Genomic DNA, 25,191 nt, shown 5'->3' on the forward strand with positions numbered 1-25,191 from the left:
GTGGAGCAAAACAAGTTACCAAAGCGTATAGGTGCTACAGTTACTTCTGGTTCCTCTAGTGACAACAAACGGAAATGGGATGGAACTTCAAGCAAGGGTTCAACTTCTGTGCAATCTCAGTCTCAGCAGAGAAAGACTGATGACTACAAAAGCCCCAGTCAGCAATCGTCTAGCGGTCAAAGTCATGGTGGGTACAAAGGGAATCACCCCAAATGCAATCGCTGCAACCTACACCACAGTGGGCCATGCACTTGGGGCAACTGTCATCGGTGCAACAAGCCTGGTCACGCCGCAAAGGATTGCAGGAGCTTATACCCCGCCAATCAGAATCGTCAGCAAGCTCAACAGAATCAGGGGCAGCAACAGGGTAACAACAAAGGGTGCTTTCAGTGTGGAGCTGAAGGCCACTTCAAGAAAGATTGTCCCCAGCTGAACCAGAACAACAACAACAACAATCAGGGGAATGGTAACAATGGGAACCACAACAACAACAATGGTGCCAGGGGGCGAGTGTTCGTGATTGGCCAAGGTGAAGCAAGGAATGACCCCAACGTGGTGACGGGTAAGTTCCTCCTCGACGACTTTTATGTTACAGTTTTATTTGATTCGGGTGCCGATACTAGCTATGTGTCACTAGAAGTTAGTCAAATGCTTAAGCGTGTTCCAACACCCTTGAACAACAAGCACACTGTAGAGCTAGCTAATGGTAAGAGTTTGGAGGCCTCACACGTAGTCAAAGGTTGCAAACTTGTCTTCGCTAACCAGACCTTCTCTATTGACCTTATTCCTATCGTCTTGGGTAGTTTCGACGTTGTCATTGGGATGGATTGGTTATCCCAACACCGAGCGGAGATCCTTTGCAACGAGAAGATTGTTCGTATTCCTGGTTGCGGTAATGAACCTCTCATAATTCGTGGAGACAAGAGAAGTGCTGTTGCGAACATCATCTCTCTCCTTAAGGCCCAGAAGTGCTTACGAAAGGGCCACACTGCCGTTTTGGCTCTTGTTACTGACACTTAGGAAAAAGAGAAGAAGTTAGAAGATTTTCCAGTTGTACGTGACTATCCTGAGGTATTCCCTGAGGAATTACCTGGTCTTCCACCCCATCGCCAAGTCGAGTTTCAGATTGAACTAGCTCCTGGAGCTGCGCCTATAGCTCGTGCACCTTATCGTTTAGCTCCATCAGAGTTGGAAGAACTCTCTACGCAACTACAAGAACTCTTGGATAAGGGTTTTATTCGTCCAAGCTCATCGCCCTTGGGAGCTCCAGTGCTATTTGTGAAGAAGAAGGACGGTACCTTCAGAATGTGTATCGACTATCGTGAACTCAACAAAGTGACGGTGAAGAATCGTTATCCCCTACCACGTATTGACGACTTGTTCGACCAGTTGCAGGGGTCGAGCTACTATTCAAAGATCGATCTGAGATCGGGATATCACCAGCTGAGAGTTCGAGAAGAGGATGTTTCTAAGACAGCCTTTAGAACTCGTTATGGGCACTATGAGTTTTTGGTCATGCCGTTTGGGATGACAAACGCACCCGCGGTTTTCATGGACTTGATGAACCGAGTGTGCAAGCCATACCTGGACAAATTCGTTGTAGTCTTCATCGACGACATCCTGATCTATTCTAAGAGTCAGGAGGAACACGAGCAGCATCTACAACTTATTCTGGAACTCCTTCGAACAGAACAGCTTTACGCAAAGTTCTCGAAATGCGACTTCTGGCTTCGTGAGGTCCATTTCCTAGGCCACGTGGTAAACAAGGATGGGATTCACGTTGATCCATCCAAGGTAGACTCTATTAAGAACTGCCCTGCACCTCGCACACCAAAGGAAATTCGCCAATTCTTGGGATTGGCAGGTTACTACAGGAGGTTCATTAAGGATTTTTCTAAGATCGCACAGCCTCTCACCTCGCTAACGCAGAAAGGCGTTGTTTATCGTTGGGGAAATGCACAGGAGTTAGCCTTTCAACATCTAAAGGATAGACTTTGTAGTGCACCTATTCTTTCTGCCAGAGGGCACAGACGATTTTGTGGTTTACTGTGATGCATCAATTCAAGGTCTTGGCTGTGTATTGATGCAACGAGATAAAGTCATAGCCTACGCCTCACGACAACTCAAAGTTCACGAGAAGAACTACAATACACACGATTTAGAGCTGGGAGCTGGAATTTTCGCACTTAAGTTATGGCGACATTACCTGTACGGTACCAAGTGCGCCATCTACACCGACCACAGGAGCCTAGAGCACATATTCAAACAGAAGGAACTGAATATGCGGCAACGACGATGGGTCGAGCTACTGAATGACTACGAGTGCTCCATCAGGTATCACCCGGGCAAGGCCAATGTTGTGGCTGACGCCCTCAGTCGAAAGGACACTGCGCCTAAGCGCGTGAGAGCTTTACAACTCACGATCCATTCTAGTCTCCCTTCCCAAATACGAGCTGCTCAGATGGAAGCACCGAAACCGGAAAACGTCAGGGCTGAAGCCCTACGCGGGTCAAGACAACGCTTAGAACAGAAGGAAGACGGTGCTTACTACGTAACAGGGCGCATTTGGGTTCCACTCTATGGCAACCTACGAGAACTTGTGATGGATGAGGCACACAAGTCCCGCTACTCGGTACACCCTGGTTCGGACAAGATGTACCACGATATTAAAACTACGTATTGGTGGCCTAGCATGAAGGCCCACATAGCAACTTACGTCAGCAAGTGTTTGACTTGTGCGCGAGTCAAGACAGAATATCAGAAACCCTCAGGCCTACTTCAACAACAAGAGATACCACAATGGAAATGGGAGCAAATTTCCATGGATTTCGTTACTGGCCTACCTAGATCTCAGCGCGGAAACGATACTATTTGGGTGATCGTGGATCGACTCACAAAATCCGCACACTTCTTGGCGATTAAGGAAACGGATAAATTCTCCACTCTAGCGGAGATATACCTCAAGGAAGTTGTTTCGAGGCACGGGGTGCCCACCTCTATCATCTCCGATCGAGATGCACGTTTTACCTCAGAGCTGTGGCAAGCAATGCACAAGTCCTTTGGCTCACGTTTAGATATGAGCACAGCGTATCACCCTCAGACGGACGGACAGTCCAAGCGCACTATACAGACCTTAGAAGACATGCTTCGTGCATGTGTAATCGACTTTGGCAACAGCTGGGAAAAGCATCTGCCACTTGTGGAATTCTCGTACAATAACAGCCACCACACCAGCATTAAAGCTGCTCCGTTTGAGGCATTGTACGGACGTAAATGCCGGTCACCTCTTTGTTGGGCAGAGGTGGGGGATAGTCAAATCACTGGTCCGGAACATGTGGTAGACACTACTGAACGGATTGCTCAAATACGACAACGCATGGCGGCCGCTCGAGACCGTCAGAAAACCTACGCCGATAAGGGCAGGAAACCACTTGAGCTCCAGGTTGGGGAGCGGGTACTACTCAAAGTTTCACCCTGGAAGGGTGTGGTTCGTTTTGGCAAACGAGGCAAACTTAACCCACGATACGTCGGACCATTTGAAATCATCGAGAAAATAGGCAGGGTGGCCTACAGACTAAACTTACCAGCAGAACTCGGTGCAGTTCACAACGTTTTCCATGTGTCAAATCTGAAGAAGTGTCTGTCAGATGAGACCCACATAGTTCCTCTAAAGGAACTCACTATCGACGAGCAGTTGCGATTCGTCGAGGAACCAGTTGAAATCACGGACCAGGATGTTAAGGTCCTCAAGAGCACTAGAATACCTCTCGTTCGAGTTCGTTGGAACTCACGTCGCGGCCCAGAGTTCACCTGGGAGCGCGAAGATCGGATGAAACAAAAGTATCCCCAAATGTTCGCAAACGGTACGACCACTACTGAGGCCGAAGCTACGGAATTTCGGGACGAAATTCCAGATCAACGGGGGGAGGATGTGACACCCCAGGAAAACCGGGAAAACCATATAACTTAACTAGCTTCCTCAGTGAGTGCTTACCAAATTTCGGGATGAAATTTCTTTCAACTTGAGGATGATGTGACAACTCGAAATTTAGAACCTCTCGATGTAACTTGCTTAAAACGTTATGTGATTAGTTAACTTGTCAATTTGGTAAATAATATAAGTAAATTCATGTGATTATGTGTTGTGCTTGTATGTATAGTATGTATATATATGTATAAGTAAACCGAGAACCAAGGACACGACTCGAGACCATGTGGTCTCGAGTGAACAGAAACAGTTGGGCCGGTTGGGCCGTTTAATCACACTCGAAAGCCCTTTAGGGTGCACTACTTGGAACGGATATATAACCTTAGTAGATAGCCATGCTTGCCATTTCTTTGGACAACACACTCACTCTCACACACACTCTCCTACTTTCTTTCTCACTAAAACCCTAGAAACACAAACACACTCCCTCATTCTCGGATTCTAACCGGCATGTTGGGACCCACGGATCGGCTCACACACACCTATTTGGAAGCTTCATTCGCTACAACTTCACACCTTCGAACCCATACTTGAACCGGTTAGTGATTCATGCTATGTATTGTATTTCGGTTGATTGATGATGTGTAATGAGGTTGTATGATAATATGTGTTTGCTTGATTGTTGTTTAATCTATGATGAAGGTGTTGTGTGATAGAAGATGGTTAGTTGTTGCTAAATGATGTTTATTATTGAAAAGTACACCATGACCATTGTTGAATATGACAAAGATGTTTAATGAGTTCTTGATAGACAATACATGCTTAGTTACAACATTGATGATGAACAAGACTTCTTTAGTAAAAGTATAGATATTGTGGGATGAAAGAATGATAATCCGATTCATGAGGATTTCAGAATAGATGTTTTGTTTGCAATATGAGCATGATATCTAGTTTAAGTATTATAACTCTTGCCCGAAAAATGAAAATGTGTTTGAATAAGGGTTGTTTGTATGAATATGTGAAGAACTTGTTGAATATGATTTGGATATTTGAAATTGCTATGTTTGATCCATTGTGGTTAATTGTTAGACAAGAAAACATGTTTAAATGGATAGTACACAATTGTTGCATGAAATCAAATTTCCATTGGATAGTACAACTGTGCAGAATCAGCAGTTGCTGGGGGGTTGAGACCCCCGGTTCCGACTCGAGACCATGAGCATGATAACTCGAGAACATAGATTGCGACACAGGTTGCGAGTCGAGAACCCCTAGTCTCGACTCGAGACCACACATGACCATCACACAAACAACATGACCCGAGACCATGCTTGCGAGTCCGGTTGCGACTCGAGACCAATACATGCACGACCCGAAACCACCTCGGTTGCGACTCGAGACCCTGTAAGCTACACTCGAGACCGCACAGTCTCGACTAGAGACCGCACTGTCTCGACTCGAGACCACGCTTGTTGGACTTGCATAGTTACGGGCCTAAGTTAATGGGCCGGACTTGTGGACTTCTTGTGTTACTGTTGAATGCGTGTTCTGGGCTTGCGTGCTATTACGAGTCCAACTGTTTGGGCCACACTTAGAATTTGGTTGTTACAGGAACGTTACTATGGAACCTGTTACGAATTGTTGTTGAACTGCCATGCTAGATATGTATGCCATGATTGTTACTTGCTAGTATACGTGTAGAACATACGTGCACTACTTGGATACGAACCTGACTTGAATGGTATCTATGTTAGGACGTAGTTGACCACTTACAACTTGATTGACTTTTCTGTGTATCTGCCGAGCAAACCAAGCTGAGTTCACACCCTCTACAAAGCATGGGATTCCCTGGGTTGGGAATGGGGTTAAGGAACGTAGATTCCTCGTCCTCCTTGGGTAGGACAGCAATGGTTCAGGAAATGTAATTCCTCGTCCTCACGGGCAGATAACTCGTACTAGACCAAAACTCTATCACGAAGTCCCTCCTTTTATATCGACTTAATCGCCGGGCCAATGGCGAGCGGGTCATTAGTTAGATAGCGCTATTTAGGTCTGACAAACCTCACACCGTGCCGCAGAGGACGGGCATGAACTAATGGATCTGGGGCACGTCAATGATGATAGACATTGACAGTTTCAGGGCACATAAACATGACTACAGTCAGCAGTTGATATGGTAACGAGTCTAGTGTATACATGGGGTAGCCCCCACGGCCGAAATGCCAGATAACTAACACGGGGTAGCCCCCACGGCTGGAATGCCAGAGTAACCGGGAATAAACAAGTCACGTTTTTAACTATGGGGGTAACCCCCACGGCAGGATGCCAGATAAAGGAAACTGTTTTCGAAACAACCTAAAGCGAATACCCAACCGTGAACTCACTCAACTAGTTGTTGACTCGTTACTACATGCTTTGCAGGACCATAGGTACTTAGCTAGAGCTTGCATGGAGGAGAGTCGTTGTGGGACATGGATAGCTGCGTGCCATGTTAAACTTGAAAACAATTGAACTTATGTTTTAAATTTTAAGACTTATGCTTCCGCTTGCAACTTAAACTATGTTTTGTTTGAATACCAATTGTATTGGTCGGATTTTATAACTACTTATATGCTTGTTCAATATGATTGGTGGCTGGATCCTGGTCAGTCACTCCTCCAAGCGGTAGTACTCCGCAGGTGGATTTTGGGGGTGTGACAGGTCTCACTATACAGCCACCTTAGAGAACTTGTGTAAGACGAAGCACACAAGTCTCGATATCCTATTCATCTGGGTTTTGATAGGTTGTATTAGGGTCTGAAGACCCTGTACGGGTGACCGAGCATGAAAGCCCACATAGCTACAAACGTGAGCAAATGTTTGACTTGCGCGAAAGTCAAGGTGAAATACCAAAAACCATCTGGTTTGCTTCAGCAACCAGAAATACCGATGTGGAAATAGGAACAGATTGTCATGGATTTCGTCACTGGTCTACCTAGGACTCCAAACGGAAATGATACCATTTGGGTGATCGTTAACCGTCTCACGAAGTCTGCACACTTCCTTGCGATCAAGGAAACTGATAAGCTTTCACATCTTGCCGGCATTTACTTGAAGGAGGTGGTTTCCAGACATGGGGTGCCGGCCTCTATCATCTCTGATCGCGATCCGCACTTTATATCCAATTTGTGGCAGGCGATGCACAAATCTTTTGGCTCACGTCTAGACATGAGCACTGCTTATCACCCTCAGACGGATGGTCAAAACGACCGAACCATCCAAACACTTGAAGACATGTTGCGAGCATGTGTAATCGATTTTGGCAAAGGTTGGGAAAGGCACCTACCCTTGGTAGAGTTTTCCTACAACAACAGTTACCATTCCAGTATTCAGGCAGCTCCATTCGAGGCATTGTATAGACGGAAATGTCGATTTCCTCTTTGTTGGGTTGAGGTGGGTGACAGCCAAATCACAGGTCCAGAGCTTGTACTTGAAACCTTTGAGAAGATTGTTCAGATCAGAAATCGTATGGCGGCAGCACGTGATCGCCAGAAAAGCTACGCTGACAAGCGTAGGAAACCCTTGGAGTTTGCTGCAGCGATCGTGTTCTATTGAAAGTTTCACCCTGGAAGGGTGTGGTATGCTTTGGGAAGTGCGGCAAGCTTAATCCACGTTACATTAGGCCACTCAAAATTCTGGAACGAATCAGCAAGGTGGCCTACAACCTGAAACTACCTGAGGAATTGGGTAACGTTCACGATGTCTTTCATGTTTCAAACCTAAAGAAGTGTTTGTCTGATGAAACACTTGTGGTACCTTTACAAGAGCTAAAGATAGATGAAAATTTGCATTCCAATCGTGAGAGTTCGTTGGAACTCAAGACGTGGACCGGAGTTCACGTGGGAACGTGAGGATCAGATGAAGCTCAAGTATCCTCAATTGTTCAAATCAGCTAAATCAAATCCTGATACGACTGGTGAATTTTGGGACGAAATTCCCTTTCAAGTTGGGGATGATGTGGTACCTGAGGAAAATCCACAGTCATCCTTACCCGATGAAAATCCACAGTCATCTTGACCAACCACTTCATTCTCTGAGACTGCTTACCAAATTTTAGGACGAAATTTCTTTCAAGTTGGGGATGATGTGACAACCCGTAATCTCGAGGTAAAAACCGTTCATTTTAGCTTTCATCATTAATGTCGTGTACATATATTACTTTTATAAACGAGAGAACTACATTGGTATTGGACTTTTTTTATTAAATATACTAATAACTCTAATTTTGATTATTCATTGCATTAGCATATATAAAACAACTAGCTTACAACCCCGTGTATTACACGGGTTTAATAACGAAAAATGTAAATTATAAACTTGTATATAATCCTTATTAATGAAATGACATATTTAGATAAATTAATATTTTCGTTACTTGTACATGTGATTTGATACTTTATTAGTAATTATTGTTTATACCCAAATAATATATTTATCTTAACAAATATATATAATTAGGGTAAAATAAAAACTTCTACGAGTTGTGAGAACTTAGAGAACTCAACCTTACAAAAGGTTTTTTTGAATTTTTTTAAAGGGTGTGAATGAGCGGTTAGAGACTCAAGGTATTAATTTTTTTGATTTTGGATTCAAGTGGTTAAAACCACTAAAACATAGGGACTCAAAAAGTAATTTACTATTAATTAAATTTGAAATTATACGTTTGATCTCTAACTATATTAAATAATATTATACTTATTATATTATTATTTGATAATTATTAATTAAATTTGAATTTAGACGTTTATCTCTAACTATATTAATTAATATTATATTATATTATATTTTGTGTATAAAATTAATATGTAATACTATTATTAAAAGGGAGGAGACACCAGAGAGTGACATGTGTACAAAAAGATTTTCATTTATCAATATAGGAAGATATTATATTATTTGATACAATTATATTAGTGATAGATAATTATTAATTAAATTTGAATTTATACGTTATCTCTAACTATATTAATTAATAATATTATAATATTTTGTGTATAAAAAAATTAATATGTAATATTATTATTAAAAGTGGAAAGGCACCAGAGAGTGACACGTGTACAAAAAGATTTTTATTTATTAGTATAGGAAGATTTCATAAAGTTGTCATCTTTGATTCATTGAAATACTATATCAAAACATCCCATGAACCCCACCTCCCTTTATCCCCACATGATGCGGCTGAATTTCCTTGTTGGCAGCCGTAACCAACAGCAACATAGAGTTCTTGGGCCCATAATTAGTTACTGCCCCATTGCATCCTCAACCCTAAACACAATAACCGGCTGCCTCTCCTTCACTGTTAGCGCTAACAAGAGTTCAAGGGATCTAAAGATCTCGTTTTCAAGGCAAATCAAATCCGCTCCATCGCTAGGTATCTAGATCTTGCATTGTGTATTCATTTTTATTGTTCATACCTGATGATATTATGTTACTAGGCTGCGTTTGTTTGATGTGCATGGTGAATCGATGTTATATGAAGAGCTAGATGTTAGAGATCATGTATTCATAACGTTCGGGTCGATGGGAGTTCGGTTAAGTCACTAAGGTTTCGAGTATAGGTCGAAGCTTGTGTCGTGGGATAATTATACCTGATTATGCATGATTTTTATTATACATCTTGGCTGTGTTTTCTTTAGTAATGATTGTTGATGTATGTGATGATGCTAATGAATTAAGTTTGCCAGGAATCATGTTAGTTTGGGGGTTTAATCGTTTAGATGTTTGTATATTCTCAGGTTTTGATTCTTGCAAGATCTAGGTTAAATCTTGTTGGTTCTTGGTGAATAAATTGATGTATAGCATGATGTAGATACCTTGTATTATGTTTACACAAGTTCGTTATGCGCTTACGACACCTAGAAACTTGCTAGGATGCATGAAAAAGTGACTAAATCGAGTAAATACCAGTTCAGCGATTTTTTTTTTTTTTTTTGCAGAAAATAAGCTGACTTGCGTAGCCTGTTCTGGGACTTTAAATTATCGAAAGCTTACGTTTTCAGAGTAAATCAAGTACCCGGAAATAGCTTTCAAACAGAAGTGGTTTCGTATTTTTCGGACAGGTCTAGGTATTTTTAGCGGAATTGTTTGTAAAACTGCTATGAGCTGCCATTTTCTGCAGAAAATGCAGCGAACGTTTTGCGTTATAACTTGGTGTGTGTTTACTATCTGAATGTGAAAATGTTACTGTAGATACTAGGGATCGGATACGCAATTTTGTTTTTGGTTTCGCGTCAATCGGATACACAGATATTTTTAAATAAATTTTTCGGCAAACCTGACCAGATTACGTCAAATCTGATCATGGTTTGTCGCAAGATTTTTCACGAAAAATCCGTAAGGAATTTGGTCACCAAAGTTTAATACAATGGTCTCTGGTTCGATTGAAGCTTCTGTAATTTTTTGGGAACTATCCGGTGCCCGAACGGTCCCGATTAATGCACCGCAAGTTGTCCGAAAATGCACCTAAAAGCTGAAATTTTGTGACAAGATTTATTATGTGATTTGCGACAAAAATGTGGCCACTATTTCGAATAGCGACACTTTGCATGCATGTGTACATATATATATTATAATATTTTACGTGCTACGTGTTAGATAAGTGTAGGATCCGCGTCTCCGTGTGAGTTGACACACTAACTTTTAACCGGTAATCATGTTAGGACGTGAGTGACCCGTTCCACTCCGCACCTACTTTCCGTCTTTTAACCGAGCAAACTAAGTTGAGTTCACTACTCTTTTTCAAGCATGCGTCCTGGGGAGGGACATCTGGTAAATATTCCGGGGAGGAATATTGGGTAATGGGTTTGACTGGAATGTTAAACTGGAATGTTGGATAATACACTCACTCCTATCACCTTAAGTCTCATCTTCTACCGAAAAGGTTGTCGGGGAGGCAAAGGGGTTATTAGTTAATAGCGCTATTAGGTTTGGCACTCTCACACCGTACCGGGGAGGACGGGCATGAACTAATTACCTTAAATCATGATCAATGCTTTGATAGGGGCATTGGGGACGGGCAAATAATCTGGAGCCATCTTGTACGGTATCGAGTTATTATCAACATTGTTTTTGGAATTGCTTTTGAACTGAACTAAACTTTTGACACTAAAACATGTAACACGATTCTCGGTAAACAAAACTGTGAACTCACCAGCGTTGTCTGATACACTTTTCTGCATGCTTGTAGGTCTATAGGTACGTATCATTGGAACTTGCTGTCTAGGATGCTGGAGTGGTCATGGGTCGAGATACATGGAATCAAGAGACGAGCCTAATGGCTTTCATACATTTGGGTTATGAAAAACGTAACTTATGTTTTATGCTTTCGCTGAACATGTTGAGTATAATAAACATTTTGTAACAATTTATTCTAATGAATGAAACTTTTTACTTATAATATTATTGTGAGTTCAATGTGATTGGTGGCTAGATCCTGGTACGTCACACGCCTCGTGGGGGTTTCCGCATGTGGTTTTTTGGGGGTGTGACATTTGCTCCCAGTAAATTATTTCGATTTTTCCCTCGGTTCAAAATTACGATTTTGCCCCGTTTCAATTTACAGTTTTGCTATTAGTTTTTTTCCCTTAAAAATACGATTTTGCCATCAGCTCAAAATTATGTTTTTACCCCCACTTAAAAATAAATTAGCGCTTTTGCTCCTAGCTAAAAATTTCGATTTTGCCCTCGGTTCAAAATCACGAATTTGCCCCGTATAAATTTATAGTTTTGCCATTAGTTTTTTTCTCACAGCGAAGTTACGATTTTGCCCTAAATTTATATTTACATTTTCTCCATCGTTTTTGTTTGTTTTCCTGTGAAATTACAATTTTTGCCCCCAGTGTAAAATTACAGCCATGCCGGCAGATTCCTGGCACTCCCCCATTGGTCCATTTAATTTACGATTTTATCCTAGAAGTAAAATTATGATTTCGCCCTCAGTTAAAAATTACATTTTTCCAATCATTTTAGTTTTTTTAGCAAAAACTATAAAGCTTTTATTTTGTTTTAGTTGGTTTACTCGATTTAATTTTTTTTTCGTATCAATGAGCTGCCTAACACTCGCTTATTAGTCTTAAAAAATTATAGATTTACCCTGAGTCCAAAATTACGGTCTTATCATCATTTTTGTTTTTTTTCCTACCAAAATTATAGTAGTCTTTTTTTAATTGATTGAGAATTATTCAGGCAGTGTATCAACTAGTTATCTACACATAGAAAGTTTTGATAAATAGTGACATACTATAATAGAGAAATAGAATATTAAGTAATTAATTAATTAATGAGAATAAGAAAAATTATAAACAGCTAAAATTGTAAGAAGCTCCATAAAAACTGATTTTTTTTTTATTGTTCTTTATATTTTTAAGGTTAGGTATTCAACCTTCATGTGTAATCAAATTAAAAAAGAGCAAAACATTTATAAATAAAATGAATATCCCAAGAAAAGTTATTATTACATTACACATATTTAAAATAATAAGTAACCTAAACTTTAAATCCCAAATTCAGAAGAGATATCGTGCCGCTAATGTAGTGAATTGAATTGAAACCAACCTAACAACAACGATATCAGTGCCAGTATTTAATTTTATTGTTTTTTGTTCCGATAAACTGACACCGTATTGCTCAACATCGGTGCTGGTATATGTATTTCATTTTATGGTTTTTGGTTTCGATACATATTAATATATAGATAATGAATATCGGTACCAATCACATGATGTCCTAAACCAATCGGTACCTTTTGAACAACATCGGCGCCGATACCGGTGTTTATTTTTATCGTTTTCGGTTGATATAAAACACGTATTAATTTCTATACCAAGTGCATGTATCGTAATGGTACTGTAACGAACCGAACCGATGCCGATCAAATGTCTGCGGTAATATACCACCGCAACGCGCGGGCATATAACCTAGTTTGTTTTTACTTTCTGCTAATATGAGTAACATATAAAAAGAACGAAACAATAACTAAAAAAACATTATACATATATTAAAAATTATACATATAAACATTATATTATACATATATTAAAAAAGAAAGCTAATGAATAGTTGTTGTCACATCACGGCTACCGTTTTTGTATTTGTATATAGTTTTGTTTTGCACAACAGAAATCCAAACCTCTATCTGCTTCAGTGGTTTGCCCATCAACATTTTAGCAACAGCTCAGGAGTTCGAAACCTGGCTCTCCCTCTTCTTTCCCAATTTTATTTTTATAAATATGTTCTGCCACATCCTTTTGCTTTCACCACCTCTTTCTCCACACACCACTTCTTCCAATCCACCTCCACCGCTTCATCCTTCCTGATTTATAAAACTCATAATCAGATCCACCGGTAACCACCAACTTCAGCCCACACGAACAACCAACGTTTCCTTTTAACATGATGAAACTCCTGAGTAGTTATACTAAACCTAAACCTTCATACTCACTCTTTCCCACAACCTCTATCTTCAAATTAATCAGAATTCAAAAACCCTCTCTCTAGATTTAAGCCACAACAGAAAGATCAACTTCAAACCAAAAAACACATATGTGTGTGTAAATGGATAGTCTGAAGAGAGAGAGTCGGAAAGGCACGACAGCCAGCCACCATCACAGAGCGACGGCGGAGACGTGGGTTCTTTCCTTTCTCAAGATGGGTTCTTGAACCCATTGTGGCTACTGAGATTCCATAGATCTATTGCTTGTCTTCTTATAATGGTATAGGTATCAAACCCTTCTTTAATCACTAACTATATGCTAGATGGGGTTTTGTTTTCACACAATTGTCTATCATTATGCTGTTCTTTCGTTGACTAAAGTTTTGTTGTAATGGTGTATGTAGATGCACACCAAGTTAAAATTAAAAATCGAATGAAATGAACAGTCTTTATGCCAAGGTTTGTTTTTATTGGTCTGTTTGGATGGTTATCCCTCCTCTCGACCGCCGGAACTGCTGCCGATGAGCACAGATATGCCGCCGCTCCATCCTGTCATTCGGTACAACGCCGTTGTTTCCTGTGAGCAGTGGTTTTCCGGACGAACATGGATGGTTGCGACATTGGCATCTCCGGTTTCAACATCGGCTGTCGATTGTGGTGACGGTGACCGGTTGTCTATGATGAGTTCTAAACTTTTATCCTGGGGTTCTTTCTTTGCTTGGCTGTGATGAGTATAATATATAAAATTAAAAACCAAACGAAATGAACAGTTATCAGGGTAGTTTAGGAACTTTACATTCTCACACAAAGGCAGAACGATGCCGTCAAGGCCGGTTATAAGGCAGTTGATGGTAGCAACAGGGCGTTGTCTAGACGTGGTGGTGGCGGACGACGGCGGCAAGGGGGTGGAGGAGGTGGTCTGTCGTCTGATAGTGGCGGTTGAATTTGTGAGGGGCGATGGTTTCCGTTAGAATATTAGGGCTCCAATAGGTAGCTTTAGGTTAATTTTTTTAGATTTGAGTGTTCCTTTGGCTGTTCAGCTGGTGGGTACGGTTACAGTAACAAGATGGAGGCGGCGCGCCTACGGTTGTGACGGGTCTCTGTTTGACTCCAGCAAGAATTCTGGTAAGCCTCACTTCAATTGCATGTTTCTTTTATAGTTAGATCGATTTTCTTTGTTTTCGTTAACCTATTTTTGGTGTTACACAACTCCAGTGAAGCTCCGATGAGTTCTTTGGTGACTGATATGGACTATGGTTGTTGTTGTGTAAGTTTGATGCGTTGTTTGCTGTGGTTTGTTGGTACTGGTTGTCATTTTAAGTTCATGATCTGGTTATATGATTTGTATTAATTCTTTGTTGAGATTATAGTTTGATTTTAGTATTATATGATGTTTTAGAATCCAGATCTCTATTATCTTAGTGTGAACAAACTATTTGATTTTACTTGTAAATGCATATTGGTCAGTGAATCTCGCTATTTGATCTAAACTGTCATCCTTATTTTTTTTGTTGGTTATCTAAATTAAATGTTCGTGTTTTGAGATGTAGAGGAGTATATGGGTTTAGTAACATTTATGACGATTCTGGTATGAGGTGATGTTTCAGAATCCAGATATGTGTGCAGTCGGCTAAGGGTGCAGCTTTAACACCACCGTTAATCAAAGTAAGGCCTTATCGAGTCAGATGGGAAGCAACAGAGAGAGAAAGGGCAAAGTCGGATGGCGGAGTTACCGCGTTGCTTTGACAATAACCTCACTCCAGTGACGACGACATGCGGCGGCTAGGACTTCTAAGATTCCGTTGAGTTCACCTTTTATCATGAACAAATGCATATAAACTTTAATATTAGTTTGTAATTTCAATTTATAATGCGCAAAATTGCCTCCAAAATTCGTTAACACATCATGTGATAGTGTGATGTCATATTTAGGGCTCATATTGTTCTTGGTGTTTGTTAATTTCCTTTGTTTTTTAAATGTATGCAGACTTACCTATGTTGGTCTTATTGTGATTTAAGCTTCAGAATCGATTTCAAGTGTTTCATCTCAGTAAATCAATTTTAGCAGCTATCTGGTTATGCTTTTTATAAGGTATTTTCAGTTGTTAGTTCCTTTGATTAATTAATAGAATGGATTCGAGTGTTAAAATTATTTAGTAAATGTTTTTGCAACTTCTACAACACTGCAACTGGACATCACACTATTGGTTATCTATTTTTTTCTCAACATCAACAAGTGTTATTGTATATTTGTATATATGGGTTTTAAAAAGCTACATCAATGTGTAAGTGTCTTTGGTGGAGTGGTTTCTGTGAAGTGGTATGTGTTCTTGGGCGCAAATTCGAATCCAAAATTTGCTTCCTTTTTTTTCTTTTTTCGTGTCGCTTCAGTGTACTGTAGTTACTCAAGCCACGTGTCTCTTTTACTTTCATACGTGTTTGGAATTCCTTCTTCACCCAAACCTTCACCCACCAAGAGAATTGATTTGTTGATTGTTTCATTTACTGAGTTGTAGCATCCTTAGTCTTTCTCTTTTTTATCATCATCATCATCCCCGACGAGATTAGAAGTGTTATGTATGAATGCATTTCTACTTGATGTCCTGTTTTCTTCTTCAGTCGTGGTTGCCAGGTTTTGGAATTGGGGCTGTACAGCTCTTATGCACGTATTTCCTTACTCGGTTTTTTTTAATTTTTTGTTTTATGCAACGTTTCATGAAAATTAGGTCGTATTATGCAGGTATTTCCCCGTCATCAATCCAGCCACCGAACGTCAACGGTATTCATTCTAGATCTACCTCACTTCACTCTACACGCACACTTTTATCTGTTGTTTTCAGTACTTCAATCGATTACGATATTGAACAATAATAATTATACTAAGTTTCAGTTTAAGGCGTTCTTCATGACTTTACAATTTCAGTTATGTGTTGTTAATTCTGATTTCAATTATCTTAAGATGAATTTTTTTGTTTGCGGCTTTAAATCAGTGACTCCAAGTTGTCTTTATGGTTAGGGATGGAAGTTCCTGTTGCTGATGCTCTGCTTCATTGCCTTTTGAAGTTATAATCTTTTCTAACTCATTTTCACCTTGAGCTAAACTTGTTTGATCTTATTTGCTAAAGGTTTCTTGAGCTAATTTCGATCAGTGTATTGATGAGCCAGTAATGAAGCATGGACTATTTTAGTACCTGAGTACAAAAATCATTTTATACGAGGGATTCTATTCATGTAACCTAAATCCATTTACTTTTGCTATTTATTATATTTATGTATTGTAATAACCTTTACTAAATCTGTTCACTTTTGATCCACCATAAAAAGGTTAGACTAAGACGGATTCATGGAGTTAGGCTTGATTTGCTGAAGCCTTCTCTTTTGTCCACCTAGCAATCTTGAACTAAAATCGCCTAATGCATTCCTTTTGTACAAATCATCCTTCAAGCAACAACACATCAATGACTCCCTACTAACTGCGTATATAAGCAGCTTTATGGATTAACTAGGAAAACTTGTAACTCATGTTAAAGTTTATGCTGAAGACAACACCATGTACGCTTAGCCATACCATTTTTTGTTAGCTGCATCTATAAAAAACTGCATGCTTAATCACAAGTTGTTATTAATGGCTAATGTTTGCAACCATAACTAATTGAAACTAGCTTGTGATGTCGCGCAACGCGCGACGGCTGATACACCTAGTTATATTATATTATATAATACTATAAAAACCAACTTGGGTTATGTTCTTTTAGTTAAAAGACATCATCATCATCCTATTCAGTAAATCTCACTAATAACACGGCTAAGGTAGAGTCTGAGAAGGGTAAGATGTACACAGCCTTACCTCTACACTGTAGTAATAGAGAGACTACTTCTAATGAGACCACCGGCTCGATAGTAGTTCTACATCAAGACTTGGACATAAGGCACATAACACTCAACAATTAAGACAAAGGTTGATTAGTGCATGTACTCCCTTGTCTTTCGCCTATCAACGTCACCACATGATGCATGATTAACCATCCTCCTCTTTTAACATTATTTTCATGAAATTAGTAAAATAACGTTAAAATTAGTGCACTTTCACTTTTGCACCCCGAGCGCTCGCACATATACACATTATATGTGCATACCGCAAGCAGTGCGTATTAGTTAGTTGCACATATATACATTATATGTGCATACCGCAAGCAGTGCATATTAGTTAGTTAAAAGACATGTCTTTCTCAAATGAAGGAGTGTGATTTTAATTTGATCCATATAAGGTGGCCATCTCTTGTTGTAGCGTTTTTTTTAAAACGTTCCATGAGTTTATTTGTAAAGGTGCACCGTGCACGTTGGTTCAAAACCTTAATCACAAATCAAATGCATCGTTTTGGATGTTAATAATGTGAAGCATTAGTAAAGGAACGACATGTCTTCTAACTTATTAAAATTAATAACTTAATTAACCTTACACATACAGCGAAATAGATTCTCTTCCATTCTCACATACATAATACATGCATCAAAATTCCGTAACCGTCAAGTTTCAACTAAGATTTCGTCTTTTGATTTACTCAATATCGTAATCAAAGGCTTATTTGATTGTTTCTAAATCAAATAAAAAAGAACATGATTTTGTTCAGTTTAAATGATCACCATCGTTTTAATTATCCGATCCCTGTCATTCGTCATCTCCAATTCCTGTTCTTCGTCGGTTCTACTCTAAATTGTAGACATCATTTTTAAGACGACGATTTTAGACTTTGGTTCATTCAGTTTTTCTTCATTCGTTTTTGCAGTAGGCGACGATCAGATGATTTCAGTGTAGGTGGTTTCGATTTGGTTCCTTCGGTGTAGATGGCGGTTTAGATTTTGGTTCGTTCGGTGCGAATGACACCTTGGTTTATTTAGATTTTATGTGTTCTTTTTGTTTTGAATATATGTTGTTTATCATTCAAATTTGGTTTACCAATGATGAAAAAAAATCGTAAAAAGATCTTCAACTAATGACTGAATAAGAATTAAATGTGATTGCTTTATTGCAATAAATCAATACCCGATTTGTTTACTTTAAAGAAAAGCAATCACCGTAACCTGTTTATTTTTCTTTACTGGTATAAAATCATAACATGATTCTTTTTCTTTATTTTTTAGTTATTTAATTTGATCAATTATAAACTGTTTTGTCAAGATATGTATTACCTTTTATATGTAAAAGCAATGTTTTTTATGTTAGTTTTTATTTTGATTACAATAGGATAAATATTGTTAATGCAACACCATACATGATTCACAATGAAGATTTGTATACATGATTAAGAATGAAGCTTTGTTAAGAGTGTGGTCAAAAGTCTAGAAGAATGGATGTCTAAGCGGGCATTTAGTTTCAATTTATATTTGATATATTAGTGTATGCATGGGTTCATTGAGTTTAGTGATTATTATTAGTTTATTAAAATATGTAAACAATGTTCATAATCAAGCCTCCCGTATAGTGCTACAAAAGACGTTCATAATCAACAACCCCCGCAATGCGCGAGTTTTCGTCTAACTCGTTATTGTTTAAACCTAGTTTTCTCAAAATTTTCTATTATTTTTATGTTATCTCATGATGTCTTATGTGTGTGCACGCACACACCATTTTGAGTAGCGTCCATTTATATGTTATTTAAATAAATACAGTACAATATCATGTATTTTTTGAATAATTACACTTAGAAAAACATAATGTAGGCCTTGAAAACTAAACTAATATTGAAACCTTTTAATATATTAGAGTAAATACACAGATGATCCCTATAGTTTTGTAAAATAACACATATAGTCCCTAATTTTTAGAAATTACACTGATATTTCATGCGGTTTACTTTTTATTACTCGAATGGTCCTTGAGTGGATGGCGTTTAGTTTTTTTCTGTTAAATACATTTGAAATTACAAAATTACCCTTGCTTTATTAAAATATAAGAAAAAATATTCATATATATATATATATATATATATATATAGCTACATAAACATACACACGCTTACTCTCTCTAAAACATACACATACTCAATATATTATTATATCTCTCCTTATGTGGATTCCAAATATTTTAAAACTCTAAGGTGCTGTTTGTTTTTTCAGATGTAAAATGTCTGTAGTTTGCAAACCACATCTGCAGGCATCTGCAAGAGAAGATGTGGCCCAAATGTCTGCAGTCTGCAAGGAGAAGAGGGTTTTTTTTCTTCAAAAACAACTTCAACCACACAACACACACACAAGCTCTCTCTCTACAAACTCTCTCTCTCTCTCTACAACCACCACCTCTGCCACCACCACCGCACCACCTCTGCCATCACACCACCGCCTCTCTCTCTCTCTCTACGGTCTCTCTCTCACAAAACACACACTCTCTCTCTACAACCACCACCACCGCCGCACCACCTCCGCCACCACCACCGCACCACCTCCGCCATCACACAGGTCTCTCACAGGTCTCTCTCTCTCTCACAGATCTCTCTCTCTCTACGGTCTCTCTCTCTCTCACAAATCTCTCTCTCTCTATCTCACAGGTCTCTCTCTCTACGGTCTCTCTCTCACCGATCTCTCTCTCTCACAGATGGGTTTGGTGGTGATGGGTTTGGTGGTGGTGGGTTTTGACGATGGTGGTGGTGGAGGTGGTGGCGGAGGTGGTGCGGTGGAGGTGGCGGAGGTGGTGGTGGCAGGGGAGAAGAGGAAGAAGAAGAAGGGTGTGTGTGAAGATCTGATCTGTTTAGTGAAGCTATTATCCATAGCTTTTTTTAAGCTATTAAAAACCATTTTAAGATCTTTTTTTTTAAACAAACAGTCTTCAAGTGCTTATGTCTGTCCGCCCACAGACATAAGCTCTTTACAGACAGTATAAGCAAAAACAAACAGAACCTAAGTAACACAAATAGCCTATGGGTGATAGGGTTGTTGAGTAGAACTTTAAATGATACAGAAATGAAAGTATTGAACTAAAAAAGTAAAATTATAACTAATGGATTAAAAAGTCAGGTAAAATTAAATAAAAAGGTTATTTTGTCTATCTAAGTTGAGAAGTAATCTTAACTTTTTTATTTTTTTAAATCAATGACTGTCACACCCCCAAAATACCACCCATGGGAAACTCTACTAGACGAGTGACAAACCAATAACGAGCCACTAATCATATTGAACCAATCACAAGTTGTTAAATAAATCAACAATTATTAATAAAACGTGTCATCAATAAGTTCAATTGGAAATCAACATGTTCAGCGGAAGCAATTAATAAACCAAAGTTAAACCATTTCGAAACCAATGTATAGTATCAATAATTCAAACACATGAATCCTTCCAGTCGACCCATGACCACTCCAGCTACTCCCTACCACAAGTTCCCAAATCCAAGATACCTAACGACCTGCGAGCATGCAACAAGTGTATCAGACAACGCTGGTGAGTTCATAGTTTTACGAAAACGTTTGTTACCAGTTGAATGTAAAACAGTTCAATAACCAATGCAAGTAATATTGTTAATATCTCAATTCCGAATAAGACGGCTCCCGATGTACATGACTGCCCTTTCCCACTTACTCCTATCCAGTACTGGGCCCGACTGGGTCATTAGTTCACATCCGTCCTATCTAGGAGCGGTGTGAGGGTGCCAAACCTAAGTAGCGCTACCAACTAATACCCGTTACCCTCCAGGTAACAACATAAGGGACTTACAAGAATGATAGGTGAGAATATTAACCAATATACCTGTTTTTACCCAAAAGACTTATCCCTCCACGGGATACCCACTGACTGTCCCCAACCACTGGGACGCATGCTCGAATGTAGTGAACTCACCTTAGCTTTGCTCGGTATGTTATATTACTTTGTTCCACTTTGGTCAACCAAGTCCTAGTACAGTTACCATTACCAATCAGTTTCGCATACCCATAGATCACATACTCTATTCACACAATACGCCAGTAGCGTACCAGAAATATACATAACATAACACGGGTCATAACAGTTAATCATCATCGTATAATCACATAGAAGGTACTTAAGTTATATACAAGTTCACATCACCAATTCTATTTCACATAAACCCCTTAATTGTTAATCCGTCGATCATAGGAATGTGCGGCCTACGTAACTCGAGGCCCAACAATAATACACACTTAACCATTCAGATGTTGCCATACAGTCCACAAGTAAAGAAAACATGATTATAAAAAAAACACCAACATGTCATTTTTTTACCTAATTATCATATTTGAATTTATTGTAGAATTAAAAACACTTGTGGTTGCCCGTCCCTTACCATGTGCAAACTGCAAGCCTACTAGGCCCACACATAAAACTCCTGTCTAACTCTTTTCTTTATTTCCTTGATTTTTATTTTGTTGAAGAAGTGGTGATCAGCTTTTCAAAATCATAATAAACTAATTATTATGAGATAGCCATGAAATAAAAAAAAAACACATTATAAAAATCTTAGAAATTCAATCCTGAGTTTCACGTGAATGCTGTTAAAGTCAAGACTGAAAAACAAACTCTTACGAAGTTAATCTCATAATATTAATATCACTATCAATATAGACATGGCATGATTCGTTATTCCAGCAACTAGTTACCCAGGTAAACATGTTTCATACTTCACATAAACGAACGGTATTCCTAGTTTAAGTGTGCGGTCCAGGTGCATATGTATATACGTCTAAGGCATTATGCGGCCCAATTAATAGGTGAAGTCCAATTAGGTGCACGACACAATTAGTTTAAAGACCCACTATATATGAGTGTGCGACCTCGGTAGAGGTGTGCGACCCGCTGTTGTGCGATGTGTGTGTGTGTGCGACTTACTTTTTAGTGTACGACATGCATTGTTTGTGCGACACGGAGTGTGCGATCTGCATAAGAAGTTGGTACCTTGTGCATTAGTCGTGTTCCTATCAGAGTGTGCGGCCACTCGATGTGCGGTATCAGTTATACGACAACTTAATTTAGGGCCAGATTCAATTACCACTTTCCCATTCACACGATCAATCCACTCCCCATGGATTCAGTCGATCATCAATTGCCATTTTTCATTATAATCAATATTCAATTTAACCAAGTCACATAATGATGATCATGCCATTAACACCCCATATTTCGGTCAATCCAAACAGTCTCATTGTGTTAATGAATAACCCTTGCATATCCAAACGTGAACAACAGTATCATGCAATCCTTAATCTATCAACATAAAAATCAAACCTAGACATGAACCCTAGGTTACTGAATCATCGTCATGCAAGTTTCCGTGTCACGTATTTGTTCGATATCCATAACACTTAAATTAGTCATCGATCATATTCATACAATCAAAATATAGTTTCCAACTACTCCAAGACATAAGGACTCCCAAAATCATCATTACGAATCAGTATTATTTTGAACATAGTCAAATACGATCAACCAGAATTAAAACAAGTATTATCGTACTAACCAGGAAATCGTAAAGGGTGAGTTGAAACGAGAAGGAGAGCGCATCAAAGAGAGGAGCTGGTCAAAATCGAGAAGCTGCCATCGACTATGTGAGGTTGAAAGGAAACTTAGGGTTTCCAAAAAGGTTTAGAAAGAAGCTGTATGCATACATACGTTCACATGCGTATACAATGGGGAAAGGGGTTGGGCTTCGATCGATTTGGGCTTGATGGTGTGGGCCAAGATTTAAGATACATACAAGTTAGGAAGTGTGCGATCGAGATAGAAGTGTGCGACCCGGAACTCGTGTGGTTAAACATCGTAAACCCAATCCCGAAATAACTTTCATTCGCTTACAATATTCAGAATATTAATCAACTTTATTAATTTCACATAATGAGCACAAAATTATAATGTACGACGAGATATAATTAGAAGTAGAGCGTAGCTGAAGAACCTTGGAAACTCGAGTTGTTACATCATCCACAACTTGAAGGAAATTTAGTCCCGAAATTTGATAAGCGGTCGCAGAGGAGTGAAATGGTAGATCAGGATGACTGTGGATTTTCCTCGGGTGCCACATCATCCCCAACTGGAAAGGGAATTTCGTCCCGAAATCCACTAGTTGTATCAGAACAAATTACGGTACTAAGCTTCATCTGGTCCTTCCGTTCCCTATGTGAACTCTGGTCCACGTCCTGTGTTCTGATGAATTCTTACTATTAGAAATCGACTGTGCTTACGAATCTTGACTTCCCGGTCCATGGTTTCAATGGGATTCCTCAACAAACTGCAACTTGTCGTTAACCTTAGGCTCTAGTAATGGTATAACAAGTGCTTCATTGGACAAGACTTCTCTAGATTCGAGACATAAGTGACATCGTGAACGTTTTCCAATTCGTCAGGTGACTCGAGTCTGTAGGCCACATTACCAATTCCTCCTAGAATTTTGAATGGCCCAACGTAACGTGAATTAAGCTTGCCACGCTTCCCAAAGCATGCCTCACCCCTCCAAGGTGAAATCTTCAACACAACCGATTGCCTACTGCAAATTCTAAGGATTTCTTACGCTTACTAGCTTTTCTGACAGTCACGCGCTGCCGCCATACAATTTCTGATCTAAACAATCTTCTCAGAAGTTTCGAGTACGATCCCTGGACCCATGATTAAGCTGGCACCCACCTCATCCTAACAAAGAGGTCGGCATTGTCGCCCATACAATGCCTCGAATGGAGCTTCCTGAACACTAGAATGGGTTACCGTTGTAGTAAAACTCTGCCAAAGGTAAATGTGTTTCCAACCTTTATCAAAGTCAATCACACACGCCCGCGACATGTCTTCGAGTGTCTGGATGGTTCGTCCACTCTACCCATCTGTCATAGGGTGATAAGCAGTGCTCATGTCTAGACGTGAGCCAAGGGTTTTATGTGTTGCCTGCCACAAATCAGGTACATACGTAGATTAGAATTAGAAGTTGGCACCCCTGTGCCTAGAAGCCGCCTCTCTCAGATAATTATACACAGGATGTGAAGACTTGCCAATTTCCTTGATTGCAAGACAGTGTGCTGGTTACATGAGACAATAACGATCACCCAGGTGATATTGTTTCCGTTTCGAGTTTTAGGTAGACCAATGACAAAATTCGTGGCAGTCTGTTCCCATTCCCATATGGGTGTTTCTGGTTGCTGACACAAACCAAAAGGTTTCTGATACTCCACCTTGACTTTCACACAAGTCAAACATCGTTAACATGCGTTGCTATGTGGGCCTTCATGCTCGGTCACTAGTACAAGATCTTTAGATCTTAATACATCCTATCAAATTCCAGATTCGTAGAATGTCAAGACTTGTGTGCTTCGCCGAACACAAGTTCCATAAGGCTGCCGTAAAGTGGGACCCATATTCGTTCCATAAAGTAGCGAATGTTGTCCGATTTTGCCAGTAGTTGCTTCCCCATGCCCCGCATGGATTCAGCTTGAAGGTCCTCTTCCTCCATTGCTTCGATTTGGACATAACGAATCTGATCAGTTAGGTTAGGGTCGATGGTGGGCTGCAGAGCTCATGCACGTTTAGGTTTCACAGTCGTAATCGATCAAGAGTTCCATCCAGCGTTGCCATCACATGTTTAGCTCACACGGGTGGCCCTTGTGATCGGTCTAGGTAGTGCATTTGGTACCGTCCAAGTAATGCCTCCAACTTACATCCAAAGACCAGGGATTCCACCGCAGGTCGTGACTTGTGCCGTTCTTCCTGTAAGTCCATTACGTAAGTCATCACTTTCTCGTGTTGCGTCGGTGTGTAAACATTGCAGAGTTGGGATTCGAAAGCTGAAAAGACGCCCTCCTGTTTT

The 25,191-nt window shown here is 39.6% G+C and overlaps 1 long non-coding RNA gene across 1 annotated transcript; it reads left to right on the forward strand.

Moving 5' to 3' along the window:
* Positions 1-13,230: 13,230 nt before the first annotated feature.
* LOC110868082 lies at positions 13,231-16,695 on the forward strand. Its single transcript, XR_004862032.1, has 3 exons — positions 13,231-15,492; positions 16,141-16,179; positions 16,417-16,695. It is a non-coding gene; the product is annotated as an uncharacterized LOC110868082 (long non-coding RNA).
* The last annotated feature ends 8,496 nt before the right edge of the window (positions 16,696-25,191 follow it).

This window comes from Helianthus annuus, chromosome 7 (assembly GCF_002127325.2).
Source record: "Helianthus annuus cultivar XRQ/B chromosome 7, HanXRQr2.0-SUNRISE, whole genome shotgun sequence".
NCBI lineage: Eukaryota > Viridiplantae > Streptophyta > Magnoliopsida > Asterales > Asteraceae > Helianthus > Helianthus annuus.